Source organism: Sturnira hondurensis, unplaced genomic scaffold (genome assembly GCF_014824575.4).
Source record: "Sturnira hondurensis isolate 20B ecotype Veracruz unplaced genomic scaffold, ASM1482457v3 Scaffold0014384, whole genome shotgun sequence".
Lineage (NCBI taxonomy): Eukaryota > Metazoa > Chordata > Mammalia > Chiroptera > Phyllostomidae > Sturnira > Sturnira hondurensis.
In genome coordinates this window covers 27,203,591-27,221,191 of record NW_028087015.1, presented here as the reverse complement: position 1 = coordinate 27,221,191, position 17,601 = coordinate 27,203,591, and the positions used below count along the sequence as shown (strand labels likewise).

Below are 17,601 nucleotides of genomic sequence, written 5' to 3'. Positions count from 1 at the left end.
CAGAGATGGATATTTCACTTTTAATTAAGAGAAAAAGCTTTCAAAGTTGTGCTTGCTGTTATTTCAATAATAACTTTCCCAAAAGAGCATAGACTAATACAGTAGCTTGCTGTCATGTAAAGTGAAATATTGTTATTAAGATGTCTGAATTTTCTGACTGGCAAAGCACATTAAAGTTATCATTACGGAATCTGTAGTAAACAGTTACTGGGACCCATCATTCCAGAGATTCCAAGTTATTCTTTTCTCGTAGAGAACAAGTAAACAATGAACAACAAGTAGAGGGCACACTTCTTGTCATTGAACTTGCATGTGAGTAAAGAAAGCTTGGAAAGACGCTCTGTCTAAAAATAAATATGTAGAGTGCATCATTGTCTTGCAGACTAATAAAAACCTTTTGGGTCTTTATAATTCTTAGTTTTGTTTTGTGGTTGAGATCATTAGTATCCCATACTTAAAGATGTATGAGGGTTATAGGTCCCCTCTACAGTCCATCCTCTCTACCTGGTATTATATTACAAATCACATACTGACACACTAACAGATGCTTATTAGTAGACTGATGTAAAACAGCCCCATGATCTGTTATGCAAAGGAGATGAAGTCCTAGTTCTCTGTTTCTTTTTTGTTACTAAATTGCTTAATAAATTGCTTAATAAATGATATAAGTTTCAAGTGCACAATTCTATAGTACATCATCTATATGCTGCATTTTATGTTCACCACCCAGAGTGAAACTTTCTTCCGTCACCGTGTATTTGACTCCCTTTATTCTTTACTACTCCCCCCACCTCCCTTTCCTCGGAAGCCAAAATCCTGCTGCCTCTGTTTCCTTGGCTGTTTCAGAAGCACCACGCAGAGACTGTCCACCCAAGACAACCGATAGTGGCGGTATTCCAGTGGCAGGACTGGGCCGTCCTATTTGAGTGGTGACAGAAATCGTTCAGTGTGAAGAATAAACCGTTACCATGTTAGGCCACTGAATTTTGGGTTTACTTGTTATGCTTTAGTGTACCCTGACTATATACTACTTTTTACAGATGAGGGTGGGCACTGGTCATACTATCTTCATTTATTAGAGTGGGGGGTGAGTCGTTAGAGCTTCATGAGTTGTATCCCTAGAGGAGTTGGTCAGGTATGAAGTGATGTGTGTATACACGTATAATAAATATTGATGTGTGTCCCTCAAATCATACACATATTTATTTTACCTTAGGAGTAGTGTAGTTCATAAATGACATTGATGAAAATATTCCAGAAGACATATGTGACAGCTGTAGTGAGTTTTAGAATTATCTAGAAGAAAGGCTGCCTTAAAAAAAATGGAGTCCTAAAATACTTGGAGTTTCTGATATTCTTTTACCACGTAATGCTCACCTCTTCCTTGAGTGGCAGGAAAGTGCTCTTAGTTGAATGTAAACAAACATTTTACTACTCGGAATGTTTTGTCTATCCTATAATAGTCCATTAAACAAACTTTATTTTCATTAAAATTGAAAGAATGAAAAATGACTAGACAAACAAATTGAAAACAATGCAAAAACAATGGTAGAATCTAAGGCTCTGTAAGCTGTACTTAAACTGACAGTGCTTTCATTACATGTGTGAAATCCTTTTATTAACATTTTACTTTAAGAAGATGCTTAAGTTATATCTTGATTCTTCTTAGTAATACAAGGAATTTGATCAAAATCCATTATTTCTGATCAGGTAGTTCACAAAAAATAACCAGAGAGACAGATACACTTGAAGTAATGGGGAAATCAGATTAAGTAAAAATTTCACTTTGTTCATTAGTGTATATTTTATATGTGACTTTGACTGTAATCAGATCATGTACTACGCTTCCTGAGCTGATGGATGTGGGAGGGACCTAATGTGGCCTCAGTAATTCTGCCTCCTGATACCCACGACCTTGTGCAGTCCTCTTCCCTTGAGTGTAGACTGTCCTAGGGACCTAGATTGCAAAAAGTCTCTGACTTTCATCTTACTCACGCACTCTTGCTCTCTCTGATAGAAGCCAGGTGTTATGTTGTAAGTTGGAAATGCCCTATGAAGAGGCCCTACTGAGAAGCACGGAATGAAGGGAGGCCTCCAACCAACCGCCCAGGGGGGACTGAATCCTGCTAATAATAGCCATGTGAGTGAGTTTGGAAGTACCTTCTCCCCAGTTGAGCCTTTAGATGCTGGCAGTGCCGGCCAACACCTTGACTGAGAGTGTGTCTCAGGGCCCAACTAAGCTGCACAAACATTCCTGACCCACAGAAACTATGAGTTACTAATGGTTTGTTGATTGAAGCTGCTGCATGTTGGGGGTAATTTGTTAAGTAGCCACAGAGAATGAATATAATGGATAAAAATGTAGATGCAAAGATGAAGATTATAAAGCTAAAAAACATATAGGTAAATCGAGGTTGTGATATTAAACATAAAAAAATCTCTTTCTTTAAATTATTGTCATAGATCAATGATGCTTTAAAGAGTAGGTGGTGACTACCCAGAATGTGACTCACAAGGGTATAACTCACTGGTCCTGAAGTCATGAAGAAGTCTGGGTCGGGCAACAAGCGAGCACATCACTTGCATTTATATTGCCTTTTGTTTTGTAATATTTTGAGTTGTAGGTGATATTTTTTAGTCCAGGTCATAAATGCTTAAATCCATCCATTTTCATGTCTATAAAGATAATTCTAAGAACAAATATCATTGGTCATATGATAAAAAAACTAGATAAAAATCATTAAATTAGGTCTCATCATCTTTTCATGTGAAAGTAATACATGGAAGTGTTGATGTTTCACTTAAACATTAATCTAGCGCTTTTGACAGCAACCATAAAGGATCTGAAGAGAATGACTCCAATATGTGGATGTTGTCTTATTTCAACAAATGTTAGACACCAGATTTAAAGAATCCTGTTGTATTCTGTAGAGGTCTAATACTTCTCACAGTGTAAGTGTGGTGGTTGTCAGCTTCAGACTGTGTCTGCTATGTTATTTTGTACAGCTACTGGGAATTTTTATGGATGAATAATATTTATGTTAAGTGCTATAGTGACATGTAAAACCTGACTTACTCAATCTGTTAAACTACTTAATCCTATTCATAAAATTTAAGCAATGACTGATTACCACATTCAGTTGTACAATCATTATAACACAAGTAATTGATAAGTTTGTGCCACCAAACAATTGGTTTTAGAAGCCTGTGAATAATAATCAGAAGAAGACATTTAATATGATTAGTTTCCTAATCACTATATTGTTGGCCATTCAAGATGCTCTAATGGCCAAGAAACAGTAGTACCTCTGCCTGGGATTAATGCAAAACTGCTCCTGGGAAAAAAGTGAGAAGATGCTATCAGATATTCATTAATAATTAGAAGAGATTTCTAATTTCTAGCCTTGACAAGATGTAGACTTCGTTCAATCAAGTTTTCTGGACAAAGCCCAGGCCCTCATTCCATCAGATTACCTGTGGAAATATGGCTGTCAGGATCCAAAGTCACCTGGACTCTCTCTCAGATCTATTCACTTTGCTGCTGCTGAAGCGCCCTGTGTTGTCTCTCTGGATCTGAGCAGAAGAGCTCAAGTTAGTTCATTTTTAGTTAACCAGCTGACTCCAATAGGATTCTTCTATTCCCGCAACTTGCTAGGTGTTAGACTTGTACTGTGTTTCAATTGAGGGAAAGACAATATAAAGTAGTAGTACATTCTTGGCAACATACGGCTATTGCGGCATTGCTGAACACACTGCTCATCTACACGCCAGGGTAAAACACAGCATTCTCCAAGGAAAGGCACCTACTTCTTGCTCTCGCTAGTATTACTGATCTAGACTACATCTTGCTCCAAATGACCTTGTCACAAAGTCTGTGCCTCCTGCGACTGACAACTATGGCACTTCTCTCCCTGTCTCTGAGAGCGGAGAGTTTGATGAGGCTATTAGGAAGAGACACTAACATGTATAGGTAATGAGAGCAGGCAGGCCCAGATACATCAGTTTGTTCATAGTTTTACACTTGGTTGGAATCCTATGCTTTATCCTAAAAGCACCATCAGGGAAGTAGCATTTTGTGGAAATGGTATAGAACTGGAAGTCAGATGCAGTTCAAATCCATGATATGTCAGTTGTTAGCTACATGATCTTTAACAAATTACCAAACATCCATCCATCTTAGTTTTCTAATTTGTAGAAGAGTATTAAGTATATATACCTTATAGGATCAAGTTATATATAGGACAGTATATTTTCTTTTTTTTAATTTTATTTAGTGATGAGAGACAGAGAGACCGAAATTTGTTGTTCCACTTATTGACTCATTTATTGGTTATTTCTTGACTGGAGATTGAACCTGCAACCTTGGCATTTTGGGATGAGGCTGTAACCAACAGAGCTACCCAGCCAGGGCCTAGGGACAGTATATTTTAGGCATGGGGTGAATTGTAGCTTTTATGTAAAATGGTTCACCTTGTGAAATGGCTGACCATGCTTAGCTCCTTGTGATCATTACAAACTAATATTTGTGCAGTGCTTTGAGGTTACAAAATGGCTCAAAATCTACTTCCTTACTTGCTACAGTAGGAGAGAAGTGTCCGAGTCATTGAGTAAAGTGCCTATCATGGATAAAATGTGGCAGAGTTGGGACCCAGAAGCCCATCATCTGGCTCCAAATTTTATATTTTACCACAATAGAAAGCTGCTTCTCAGAAATATATTTCTCTTCTGTACGTCTATGAAGAGACGTATTGCTTTATTCAGTAGTTTCTTTTTGCGGATCTATGTTCTGTTTTCCTAGTGAGTTAGGAGCAAGCACCATGCTTTCTGAACCTCTGTAGCCCCTCAATATCCTAGCTTAGTGCTTGCTCTGAGAAAACATTAACTCAAAGTAGATTGATATACCAGTGGGGGATTTTTCATTGTAAACAGCAGAAATAGATGATTCTGACTCATTTAAGCCAGAAGAAATCTATCAAAAGGCTCACATGGGCTCATAATTCATGGGAAGCTGAGAAGCAGGTTCATCCAACTTTGCTGTGGAGATAGAAGCATCATATTGTGAAGCATCACACAGTGAATGACTGGATTTATAAAGCTTCATTTATTTATTTAAACTTTTTCCAATTCCAATTCACATTCAATATTAGTCTATGTTAGTTTCAGATGTACAGCAAAGTGGTTAGAAAATCATCTACTTGTGCCACAGGAATTTTTAAAGCCTGCAATAGCTGACTATTAGTCAGGCACACTGACGTCTTATTCCTTAGATTGTCAAATAAAAAAAACGAATATAAAGGATACATGGACAACAACTGAGAAGGGTAGAAATGGGAGGGAGGGGGTAGCACAGGGGGTGGGATGGGATGGGAGTAATAGACAGAAAACTGCACTTGAAAAATAATTAAATAAAAAAATTGGGAAAAAAATGAAAGCAGCCAACACAACAATAGCTGTCCAGTGTGAATGAACCAAAATTATACTATTTTTCTTCAGATGGGCAAAAAGTATATTTCTTGGTGTGCACAAAATTTTGGTAATTAGTTTATGAGTGCCAAGCAATGAAAACAGTTGAAAATTGCTGCTACTGACAGGTCTAAGAGGCGCATACTCTGGAATTAAGTAAACTGTGGTGGCATTATGGAAATGCCATGCAGTCTGAGAACATTAGGGTGCCACAGGGGGGACTGCATTTCTACTTCTGTTGTTAGCGGATGTTCAACGCCTGCTTTCTCCAGTTGAGCTTTAAATAAGACTTTCAGAGCCAGGGTAAACTTGCTTTGTTTTTTTCTCACCAGGTAAACATTTGCAAATTTACCTTTGCCAGAGGGTGACCAATTTCTAAAATCTTCCAAAGCCCATTGTCTTTTTTTTACTCTTTTTAAAAATATTTTATTTATTTATCTTTTTAGAGGGGAAGGGAAGGAGAGAGGAAAGAAACATCAATGTATGGTTGCTTCTCGTGCATCCCCTGCAGGGAACTGGCCCCTGCCGGAAACTGGCTTGCAACCCCAGCATGTGCCCTTACTGGGAATCGAACCGCGATCGATCGTCTGGTTTCTTTTTTTTTACTCTTCATTTTTCTTTTTCTTTAAAGATTTTACTTATTTATTTTTAGAGAGAAGGGAGGGGATGAAAAAGAGAGGGAGAGAAATATTGATGTGCAAGAGAAACGTTGGTCGACTATCTACTTTTCACTCCCAGTTGAGGACTTGGCCCACAACCCAGGCATGTGCCCAGACTGGGAATCAAACTGGAAACTTTTGGTTCCCCAGGCAGGTGCTCAACTCACTGAGCCACACCAGCAAGGGCAGTTTTCCTTTTTGGGATTAGTTCCTTTTCAGAATTTATTCCAAAAGCTGGTGGCTGGGGCTGCTGACTCTTTTGCCTATTGTTCAGTGGCCTGGGAACAGGATGAGGGACACTGGTTACCTGCAATTGCTTCTGTTTCAGATTCTAAACCGGTTTATGGCTAGAGATGAGCTTTTGTGCTTGTGAAGGAACTCACTGGGAGGAGTTTGAAGGACACAAGACCCCCTGAACCTGGCCACTATTTGCAGTTAACAGATGCTGAGGAGGAAATTGCTAGTCACCAGAACACATTTTGGAACATCGCCAGGTAAAATTGTAGTCTTAACAGGTTCTGACATACAGTTTTCTTTAGATCTGTGTGTGGTGCATGTCAGCTCTGACCTCTGACCCAAAGTTGCTGAGTCCCCTGGAGAACCAAGCCCTCCCCTGCTAGAAATCTTTGCATCTGATACTCTAGACTTCCATACCCCCTCTACGTGAGAGTTAATTTTCCTGGGGCTATGAGCTGGAAAAGAAAAACATTTGCGGTGTATTTCTAACGCAAAGAGAGCAAGTGATTTCTGCTTGATGGGGACTTCATTTCTTCAGGGGACCAGATTGCCACCCTGCTAAGTACTTCAAGTAAATCATCACATTCAATACTCCTGATAGCTACATTAATTTTGATTTTTTTTTTTTTTTTTTTTAAGATTTTATTTATTTATGTATCTTTAGAGGGGAAGGAGAGAGGGAGGGAAACATCAATGTATGGTTGCCTTTTGTGCATCCCCTGCTGGGAGTTGGCCTGCAGGGAACCAGCCTGCAACCCAGGCATGTGCCCTGACTGGGAATCGAACCTCGAACCTCTGGTTCGCAGGCCTGTGCTCAATCCACTGAGCTACACCAGCCAGGGCCTTATTTTGAACTTTAAAACCAACCTTTATTCAGGATTCCTTTTTGTTTCCACCTTGAAAGACAATTCTATTCAAAGACCATTGAGAGTGTTCAGAACAAAGACAGATTCTGAGCTTCCCTAAAAGGTACTTTATTGTGCTCCTTTACACATTTAGAGGAGAACAAATGGGAGAAGCGAGAAAAGGAAGAGCAGGTTTACGAAATTAGTTACTGGCTCTTGAATGGTTTAGCAATGCCAACAGAGAAACAGGCGAGTCTTAAAACTTGAGATTTTGTGTTCATGAAGCTGTTCTAGGTTGGGGCTGGTTTCCTGAAGGTTTTAAATATTCTTTTTTTAAAGTGTGTCTGGTGAGTACAGTGAGAGGCAGAAGACCGGGCTCTTGTTCCCAGCGGCAGGGCCCTCCACCATGGGTGTTTTCATTCCCCTTATCTGCTCACGGGACCTGCCCACCCATTTGCTCTGTGCTCTGGGTCTCTGCCTTGACAGATGGTTCTTATTCAGCACTGCACATACCTTTTCTCTTCCAGGCACTCACTGCCCCCAACCTATAATTAACATTTTTGATTAGTGCTTTTCTCTGACATAGTTTTAAGTGGTTGAGAGAAGTTAATGCATATATTTCCCCTAAAAGTAACAATATACACCCCATCCAAGGAAATTACACACACACACACACACACACACACACACACAAAACCACATGGTGTGTAGGTTTGTATATGTATCCCTCAAAAGAAAAAGTATTCCATTTATGGATCAGAAAACTTGAGAACCTGAGGTTAAATACATTACCCAAGGACATAGCTAGACAAGGATGATCTTGGCATTTGGATCCAGGTAGAGTAGATGCGTGACCTTCCTGGTTTGAACAATGAACACTTTACTTATTACCAAATATTGGATGAAATATACCTGAGGAATGGTACCTAGAAAAAAAATTCCTATAGAATTTTTATTTCATATTTCTCACTCTCTCATTGTTTGGGATAAATCTTAGATCCTTAAAACCACATAAATGAATTAAATATAAAATGTATTCCCAAGAAATGAGGGCTTAGAAGTCTGGTGCCTACTAGGAGGTTTAACAACATCTTAAACACTCTGAAAAGGAAAGTAGCATGGCGCATGCTGTACATTCCCCTGTCAAAGTCTTTCTATCACTGTGTGGACAGGTTTACTCTGTGATTCTAGGAAACATCTACTCAAATGTTTCTCTCATTGGCAGCTAAAAATTATAACAGATCTGGAAAGCTTCTGAGAGAACCTTGTTAATGGAAATGATCTTTTAAAATTAAGATGATTTACTGCCTAAAATGAAAGCACAAGCCTTAAACACATGACTTTTAATTATAGGATTTATCAATACCACTAAGAATTAGACAAAATTATATGTATTACTTTGATAAAGAACTAATTTTCTAGTAAGAGAGGCAGAAATTAGCAGAGGATTGTTTTTCTTCCTGTAAATGGTTCTGCCTTTTACACAGCCACACAATTCACAAGATCTGGATAAAATGGGTAAGTTTCATGGCTTCAGTTATCTTTTCTTAGCCCAAGCATATTCTTAGAATTTATATAAAGGCCCACCTGTAGGCAAGATTAACAAGTAGAAGATTTGTTTTAAAAAACTTTTTTATTTTTAAAGGTTTTATTTATTTTGAGAGCGAGGGGGAGGGAGGGGAAAAAAGAAGGAGAGAAACATCAATGTGTGGTTGCCTCTCATGTTGCCCCCAATGGGGACCTGGCCCACAACCCAGGCATGTGCCCTGACTGGGAATCGAACTGACAACCCTTTGGTTCACAGCCGGTGCTCAATCCACTGAGCTACATCAGCCAGGGCAACAAACAGAAATTCTTTACACAGGAAACATGACAGATATTAGTGGTATTTGATATATTCCTTACTAACTGTTGTGTTAAATGCATGTTTATCAAACATCTATTATGTGGATGGGACAGTGTTAATCTACGTGGTGGAAACACTGAAGGTGTCTACTCTCAAGGAGTTTACACCATGGATGGGGAGATGGTGTTTTCATACGTGGAAAACTCAATAATGGAAAGATGGCACTATAAGGGCACGTGATAGTAAATAATAAGAGAGTGAGAGAGAGATTTCCATGGACAGAGGTGGCCTGGCCTGGAAGATGTCTTGCAGAACAGTGGATTTGATTTGAGGCTTAAAGGAGAATACAATAAGAATAAGCAGGACACAGTAAGAAAAGATATTCTTCAGAGAAAAAATTCACAAACACTCATAGATGTGAACCAAGTAAATCTACCATTGGGAGAAGTGGAAGAGAGGAATGAAAAGTCAAATTGTGGAAGGCTTGGAGGCCAGGCTAAGGAGTATAAACTTCATGTGACTGCAAACCACTAAAGATTTTTGAAAAGAATAGAACATGTTAGAAGTAATATTTTATGAAAATTAACTCATATTGAAAGCAGGAAGACACATTAGGAAGCTTTAGCAATAATCTTGGAATAAAAGTGGGCCTGCATTAAGATGGTAAATACAGAAATAGGAAATCACTTAAAAGAGATGATCAGGAGACCAGTCTTTGGGTGGTAAGCACACAACGTACTATACAGACGATCTGTTATAAAACTATATACCTGAGGACTTCCGGCCAAGATGGAAACATAGGTAGACATACTGTGCCTCCTTGCACAACCAAAATAAGGACAACAACAATTTAGAAACAAGATAATAACCAGAACTGACAGAAAATTGAACTGTATGGAAGTCTGACACCCAAGGAGTTATTTTAACTTCTTTGCACACATTCACCAGACTGGTAGGAGAGGCAGAGTCAAGCAGATGGGAGAAGGCAAAAAAAGCACGTGGCACCAGGCATGCAAGGCAGCAGTGAATGGACACTGGGCATGGGGTGGCAGCAGGCAGACCCAGTGAGGCAGTGATTATGGAGTGAGGCACTGGGCACAAGGCGGCTGGCTGACCCGGTGGTACCACATTCGTGTGCAGATAAACCAGGTGAAACTGGGGAGCGAGACAGACCACACAACTCGGGGTCCTAGCATGGGGAAATAAAGCCTCAAAACACCCATTGTATACACCTGTGGGGGTTGAGGTAGCGGGAGAGACTCCCAGCCTCACAGGAGATCTTGTTGGAGAGACCTACAAAGTCCTAGAATGTATACAAACCCACCCACCCAAGAATCAGCACCAGAAGAACCCAGGTTGCTTGGGGGAAGCAGTGGAAGTGAGTGAAATCTGGTAGTAGAGAGTGGAGCAAGTGCCATTGTTCCCTCTCTGATCCTGCCCCCACATACAGTGTCACAACCCAGCAACTGGGTTGCCCTGCCTTAGTGAACACCTAAGGCTCCGCCCCTCACTATGTAACAGGCACAACAAGACAAAAAAAAAAAAAAATGGCCTAAACAGGAGAACAGATCAAAGTTCCAGAACAAATAGAACTAAGTGATGAAGAGATAGCCAACCTATTAGACACACAGTTCAAAATACTGGTGATCAGGATGCTCACAGAATTGGTTGAATTTGGTCACAAATTAGATGAAAAAGATGAAGGCTATGCTAAGTGAAATGAAGGAAAACGCACAGGGAACCAATAGTGATGGGAAGAAAACCAAGACTCAAATCAATGGAGGGGAACCAGAAGGAAGAAAGAAACAACCAAACAGAAAAGAATGAAGAAACAATTCAAAAAATGAGGAAAGGCTTAGGAACCTCCAGGACATCTTTAAATGCTCCAACATCTGAATTATATGGGTACCAGAAGGGGAAGAGGAAGAACAAGTGGGAAAGTTATTTGAACAAATAATAAAGGAGAACTTCCCCAATCTGGCAAAGGAAATAGACTTCCAGGAAGTCCAGAAAGCTCAGGGAGTCCCAAAGAATTTGGACCCAAAGAGGAACATACCAAGGCACATCATCATTAAGTTACCCAAGATTAAAATGAAGGAGAGAATTCTAGAAGCAGCAAGAGATAAGGAGACAGTTACCTTCAAAGAAGTTCCCATCAGACTGTCAGCTGGTTCCTCAAAAGAGACCTTGCAGGCAAGAAGGGGCTGGAAAGAAGTATTCCAAGTCCTGAAATCCAAAGACCTACAGCCAAGATTGCTCTATCCAGTGAAGCTTTCATTTAGAATGGAAGGACAAATAAAGTTCTTCTCAGATAAGGTCAAGTTCAAGGGGTTCATCATCCCCAAGCCCTTATTATATGAAATGTTAAAGGTACTTATCTAGGAAAAAGAAGATAAAAAATACGTACAGTAAAATGACAGTAAACTCATAGTTATTAACAATCACACCTAAAACAAAAACAAAAACAAACTAAGGAAACAACTAGAACAGGAACAGAACCACATGAAATGAAGATCACATGGAGGGTTAGCAACAGGGGGAGAGAGGGGGGAAAAGGTACAGAGAATAAGTAGCATAGATGGTAGGTAGGAAATAGGGGGAAGGTAAGAATAGTATGGAAAATGTAGAAGCTTAAGAACTTATGACATATGGACATAAACTAAAGGGGGGGATGTGGGTGGGAGGGGGTGTGCAGGGTGGAGGGAAATGAAGGGGGGGAAATGGGACAACTGTAATAGCATAATCAATAAAATATATTTTTAAAATTGCAAATAAATAAATAAATAAATAAAACTATATACCTGAAATTTATATAATGTTATTAACTAATGTTATCTCAATATATTTAATTTATTTATTAATTGTAAAACATGTTTACAGGACTTTATTAAGAATGATAAATAAAACAATAAAGACCAACCTGTTTCTGAGGTTAAGAACAGAGACAGTGCATATTTCATTACTGACAGAATTGTTGAAGGCACAAGAGTGATTAAATGTTGGGGCAATAACAAATTCAGATTTGATACATAATTGGTCAGGGTGATAGTAGAATATACATGTTTTCCTAAAGTACTACACGCTACATTTGTACATGTAATGACTATTCACATTTATTCTTTTTTAAAAAAATATTTTATTTATTTATTCTTAGAGAGAGGGGAAGGGAAAGAGAAAGAGTGGGAGAAAAACATCAGTGTGTGGTTGCCTCTCACCTGTCCCCCACTGGGTACCCGGCCTACAACCCAGGCATGTGCCCAGACTGGGAATCGAACTGGTGACCCTTTGCTTCACAGGCCCACGCTCAATCCACTGAGCTACACCAGCCAGGGCCACATTTATTCTTTTAAGGAGACTTTGGTGAATCCTTTTTGAAAAAGAAGATATTTTTCTGTAAGTCATACACCGCTTATTTTCTAATTTTTTTGTTTCCCTTTGTTGGATTTTTGAAAGCAGCACACACTGGTGATGTTGACTGACTGCTATCTGTAAGAGCTCAGAGCTTCCCTGAGCACCCCAGCATGACCTAGAGTCACTTACACTGTGGCTCTGGTTCTCAGATCGGCCCTACACTGGGGAGTTTTTAAAACTATATTGATGACTGAAGTCCACTCCCAGGAGTTGTACTTTAATTGGTTTGGAATATACCCTGGGCGTCAGGATTTTTAAAAGCTTCTCAGGCAATTCTCAAGGGAAGCAAAATTTGAGCACCATTAATTCACAGCTAACCACCATGGGGTGGGGGGGCGGGGGGCGGATATTTTCCTGTGGACCAAAGTCTAAAAGTAATCAATATGAGCTTGATTAGTATTCAAAGTAAGTTGAAGATAAATGATTCTTATGTTTGTTTAATTCCATTTGCTCATTTTTAAAAGTTAGAATCAGGGAGGAACACTGAGCGTTGGAGGTAGCCCTCCGTAATTACATAATTACATAATTGCTTCAAAGAATTTGAGAGACAGTGGCTGCCAATTCTGCAGAGCCCTAGGCACTGGGAGGCACTCGGGGCAATGAGATGGGAGGAAAGAGTTACCACCAGGAATGGGGCTCCTGCAGAGGAGTGCCATCACCACGTGCAATCCACTCTTGGGAGTCTGCCCCGCTGGCCTGTTAACTTCTCCTGTGCCCAAAGGGACAGAAAAGCCTGAACATAATACCCAGCCATGGTGGGTGCATAATTCCACTACCGAAACGCTCAACACATTTCTGTGCTGAATTTCTTCCCCTTTATCTGTTGAAAACAAAAATAATTGAAAAATCTATGGATCAAAATATCTTGCTATATTTATAATTTATCCCATTTTCTATATTATTTACAGATAAATGAGATACGAGATAATTTGCCATATTATCTAAAGCACTGTGGCTTGCCAGCTGCTAAATAGAGTAGAAGGGCACCTACGGAAATAATTACAAACCACCACTGATCTAATTGAGATTAAATTAGTTGCCCCATGGCCATTGTAACTTTATGAACAAAATAGAATTAAAAATGCAGAACAGTATAATACGAAGGCTGAGTCTAATGAAAAAATTCTCCAAAACATACTGATACCTCACATACAGACATCAAAGCATAATCAACAAGTACTAAAATTTAACTGAGAATTCTGCTTATTAACAAGGATAAAAAGTTGTTTAAATGGAATTATTTTAGGTCAGTTCTGGGTAAGTTTACAAGATGATAAATGCTACACTCCAATGGGCAATGTGAGGTCACCAATATGATTTGCAAAAGAAATGGACAAAAACTCATTTCATGATGCTTAAATGGCTCTTCCAAGTAGGATTACAAATGGATTGGAAGATTAGAGGAGACTATTGGGAGAGCTGCTATTTTCTAGGGTGGGTCCAAAATCATCCTCTCAAAAGGCAGAGGTATGCATGCATGTAGACGTCCCTTCAGCCGTGGAGCTGCATTCATCCTGTCCAAGGGATGTGAGAGCGGAGGAACTGAGAAGTGGAGATATAGGCCACCTCCTAGGGGAAAGGGACGAGTGGTAAGGGACCGACCAAAAAAATCCCTTTCATTCTCAGAAAGAGAATGCTGGTGAGATTATCTGTGGCTGGCTGCCAGGAGGACCCAGTGCGGGTGCTCAGTGGGAAAATAAATGGTGTTAGCCAAGAAAGATTTTTCCTGCTTTCTTATTTCTCCTTCAAATCACATGCCTGTGATGGAAATAAGCTTGGTCAGCAATCTGCCTGAAGAGAGAGAACTGATCACATCCCCTCTTCCTTTTCTAGAGGTCCAAACTTAGGGAGAGGAAGTTTAATCTTCAAAATTCAGAGGTCTTTGACTATTTTATTTCATTGAACATACTAGTTACTAAACAAAGACTATATATTTGCCTAGAAGTTACTAAAACCTCCTTTTTATGTCAGAGTGACCAGCAAAGTGGTGGAACTCGCCCTAAATTTGTCCAAGGTCAGGGAAATACATAGTCCCACTGAAAGGCAGTGGGAAAAATGAAGTTGATTTTTGACTAGGTGTCATGATGTCGGCTTCCTCAGGTCAAGGCTATACAGGCCTGTTATACTGCAGGAGAGCTGCTGCTACCAAAAGATCACCCGCACAGATGGAAATTCCCTCCCGGGGAGTCACCTGAAGGAATTAGAGTGGCATTTGAACACTCTTCCTATCCATTCTCCACTGGTTCCAGAGAAAAGTGGGAAGATACCCACTGCCCATTCCACTCCGTGGTGGGTTCAGTGATCTCTGAGCTCCACTTGACTTGGACAAGCTTAATATGCCATTAAAAAGCTGGCTTTAAGTAATACTTGCTGTCCTGGAACAGGTGGCATTCTCTTCCCTTTTACTTGATATACAAGTTACAATGCCCACCGAAAAGAATCTTCTCTTCGGGGGAGAAATGACTTTGTCAGACATGAGGAATGATTTTGACCATCTGATAAATATGGTGTCTCGTCTCTGAAGGGAAACAGATGACTCCAATGTTGAGAATTTCAAGTCGGGTGGGAGTGTAGAGTCCTCCCATGGAAGAACAGTGGGAAGGATATTTTTTGGCCTCTAATCATACTCATACCCTGCCAAATACTTGTAAATGCAGTCCTGGAGGCAGGGAGAGTGAACAAGAGGAGCTATGCAACAAAGGAGAGTTGAATGCAACTTTTGGAAACAACCTTATTATTATTATTTTTTTAATTTAAGAAGGGAGACATTTTTGAAAACATATTGGATACTTCTTATTTTTTAAAGATTTTTATCTACTTATTTTTAGAGAGACAGGAAGGGAGGGAGAAAAAGGAGAGGAACATCAATGTGTGGTTACCTCTCACACGCCCCTTACTGGGGACCTAGCCTGCAACCCAGGCATGTGCCCTGACTGGGAATCTTCCTGGGAATTTTGGTTTGCAGGCCAGCACTCAATGCACTGAGCCATACTGGCCAAGGCTGGGTTCTTTTTAAACCTCATTCCTGTGATTCACAGTTTAGTTTTGTCTCTTAATACTCTTGCCTTACTATTTCACAGGCTCAAAAGTGCATGCTGTTTTAAAAAATTGCATGCTATTTCACCTTTTAAAGGCTTTTCTCTCAGTCCCATTTTTGTTTAAATTTTTTTTCTCTACCCAGGGACATACAATTCAAAAGTAAATTATTGTCAAGCTCAAGTTTTGTCCACAGTTTTATCACTCTCATATCTTATTTGACAAGTGATATCTTAGTTGCAGAGACCAATTAACTCAAAAAGTCTAAACATATTTATTTTTTGATTGCCCTGAAATTTGGAATTAGCCTCAGGCCTGATTTAACCTAAATTTCTAATTACAATTTCAATTTTATCATTATGAACAATCTATAAAAGATTTAATTTAAATCAGTTCTACATATGCCATTCCATTTCTGCTTCAAACGTTCATTTATTAAAGATTTTAGGGAACTTATGGCCAAGATGGAGGTATACGTAGATATACTTTGTCTCCTCGCACAACCAAAAAAAGGACAACAATAAATTTAAAAACAAAAAATAACCAGAACTGCCAGAAAGTTGAACTGTATGGAAGTCTGACAACCAAGGAGTTAATGAAGAAACATTCATTCAGACCAGTAGGAGGGGTAGAGACGGGCAGCTGGAGTGGAGAGGACTTGCAACAAGGCAGTGGCTGGAGGATAGGGGTGGGGGAGGTTGTGGGGGAAAGCCACAGCTGGTAGACCAGGCTGTCCCAGGCTTATCCTCACATTTGCGTGAGGATAAAACAGGAGGAACAACTGGGGAGTGAGAAAGACTGCACAACCCAGGGTTCCAGTGCAGGGAAATAAAGCCTCAAAATCTGTGCGGGGATGCAGCAGCAGGAGAAACTCCAAGCCTTACAGGAAAGTTCATTGTAGAGACCCACAGGACCCTAGAATGCATACAAACCCACCCACCTGGGAATCGGCACCAGAAGGGCCCAATTTGCTTGCGGGTAGCGGGGGAAGTGACTAAAAATGCCGAGAGCCAAGCAAGCACCATTGTTTCTTCTTGGACCTTTCCCCCACATACAGCACCAGAAAGCAGCAAAGTGGGTTGCCCCACCCTGGTGAATACCTAAGGCTCTGCCCCTTACCACGTAATAGGCAAGCTGAGACAAAAATAAAAATATGGCCCCAATGAAAGAACAGATCAAAGCTCAAAAAAATAGAACTACGTGATGAAGAGATAGCCAATTTATTAGATGTAGAGTTCAAAACACTGGTAATCAGGATGCTCACAGAAATGGTTGAGTATGGTCCAAAAAATAGAGGAAGTCATGAAGGCTGTGCAAAGTGAAATAAAGGAAAATGTACAGAGAACCAACAGTGAAGGGAAGGAAACCAGGACTCAAAACACTGATTTGGAGCATAAGGACGAAATAAACATCCAACCAGAACAGAATGAAGAAAAAAGAATTGTTTAAAATGAGGAGAGGGTGAGGAGCCTCCAGGACAACTTTAAATGTCCATAGGGCTGCCAGAAGGAGAAGAACATGAGCAAGAAATTGGAAATTAATTTGAAAAACAGTGAAGGAGAATTTCCAATCTGGCAAAGGAAATAGACTTCCAGGAAGTCCAGGAAGCTCAGAGAGTCCCAAACAAGGTGGACCCAAGAAAAACACACCAAGGCACATCACAATTACATTACACAGGTTAAAGATAAGGAAAGAGTCTTAAAAGCAGCAAGAGAAAAGGAGACAGTTACCTACAAAGGAGTTCCCATTAGACTCTCAGCTGATTTTTCTAAAGAAACCTTGCAGACAAGAAGGGGCTGGAAAGAAGTATTCAAAATCATGAAGGGCAAGAACCTACAGCCAAGATTACTCTAACCAGCAAAGCTGTCATTTAGAATGGAAGGTCAGATAAAGTGCTTCCCAAATAAGGTAAAGTTAAAGGAGTTCATCATCACCAAGCCCTTATTATAGTCCTTCATATAATAAAGACTTATCTAAGGAAAAGAAGATGATGAAAATGACAACAAAATCACAAGCATCAACAACCGAAGCTAAAAACAAAAACAAAGTAAGCAAACAACTAGAAGAGGAACAGAACCAGAGAAATGGGGATCATTTGGAGGTT

General features: G+C 39.9%; 1 long non-coding RNA gene and 1 pseudogene across 1 annotated transcript; one reads left to right on the top strand and one right to left on the bottom strand.

Annotated features, from left to right (window-relative positions):
• Positions 1 to 768: 768 nt before the first annotated feature.
• LOC118998858 (aurora kinase A-like) lies at positions 769 to 8,006 on the bottom strand (annotated as a pseudogene).
• Positions 8,007 to 10,272: 2,266 nt separating this feature from the next.
• Positions 10,273 to 16,491, top strand: LOC118998583 (uncharacterized). Its single transcript, XR_005068897.1, has 3 exons — positions 10,273 to 10,332; positions 12,950 to 12,957; positions 16,399 to 16,491. It is a non-coding gene; the product is annotated as an uncharacterized LOC118998583 (long non-coding RNA).
• Positions 16,492 to 17,601: the final 1,110 nt, after the last annotated feature.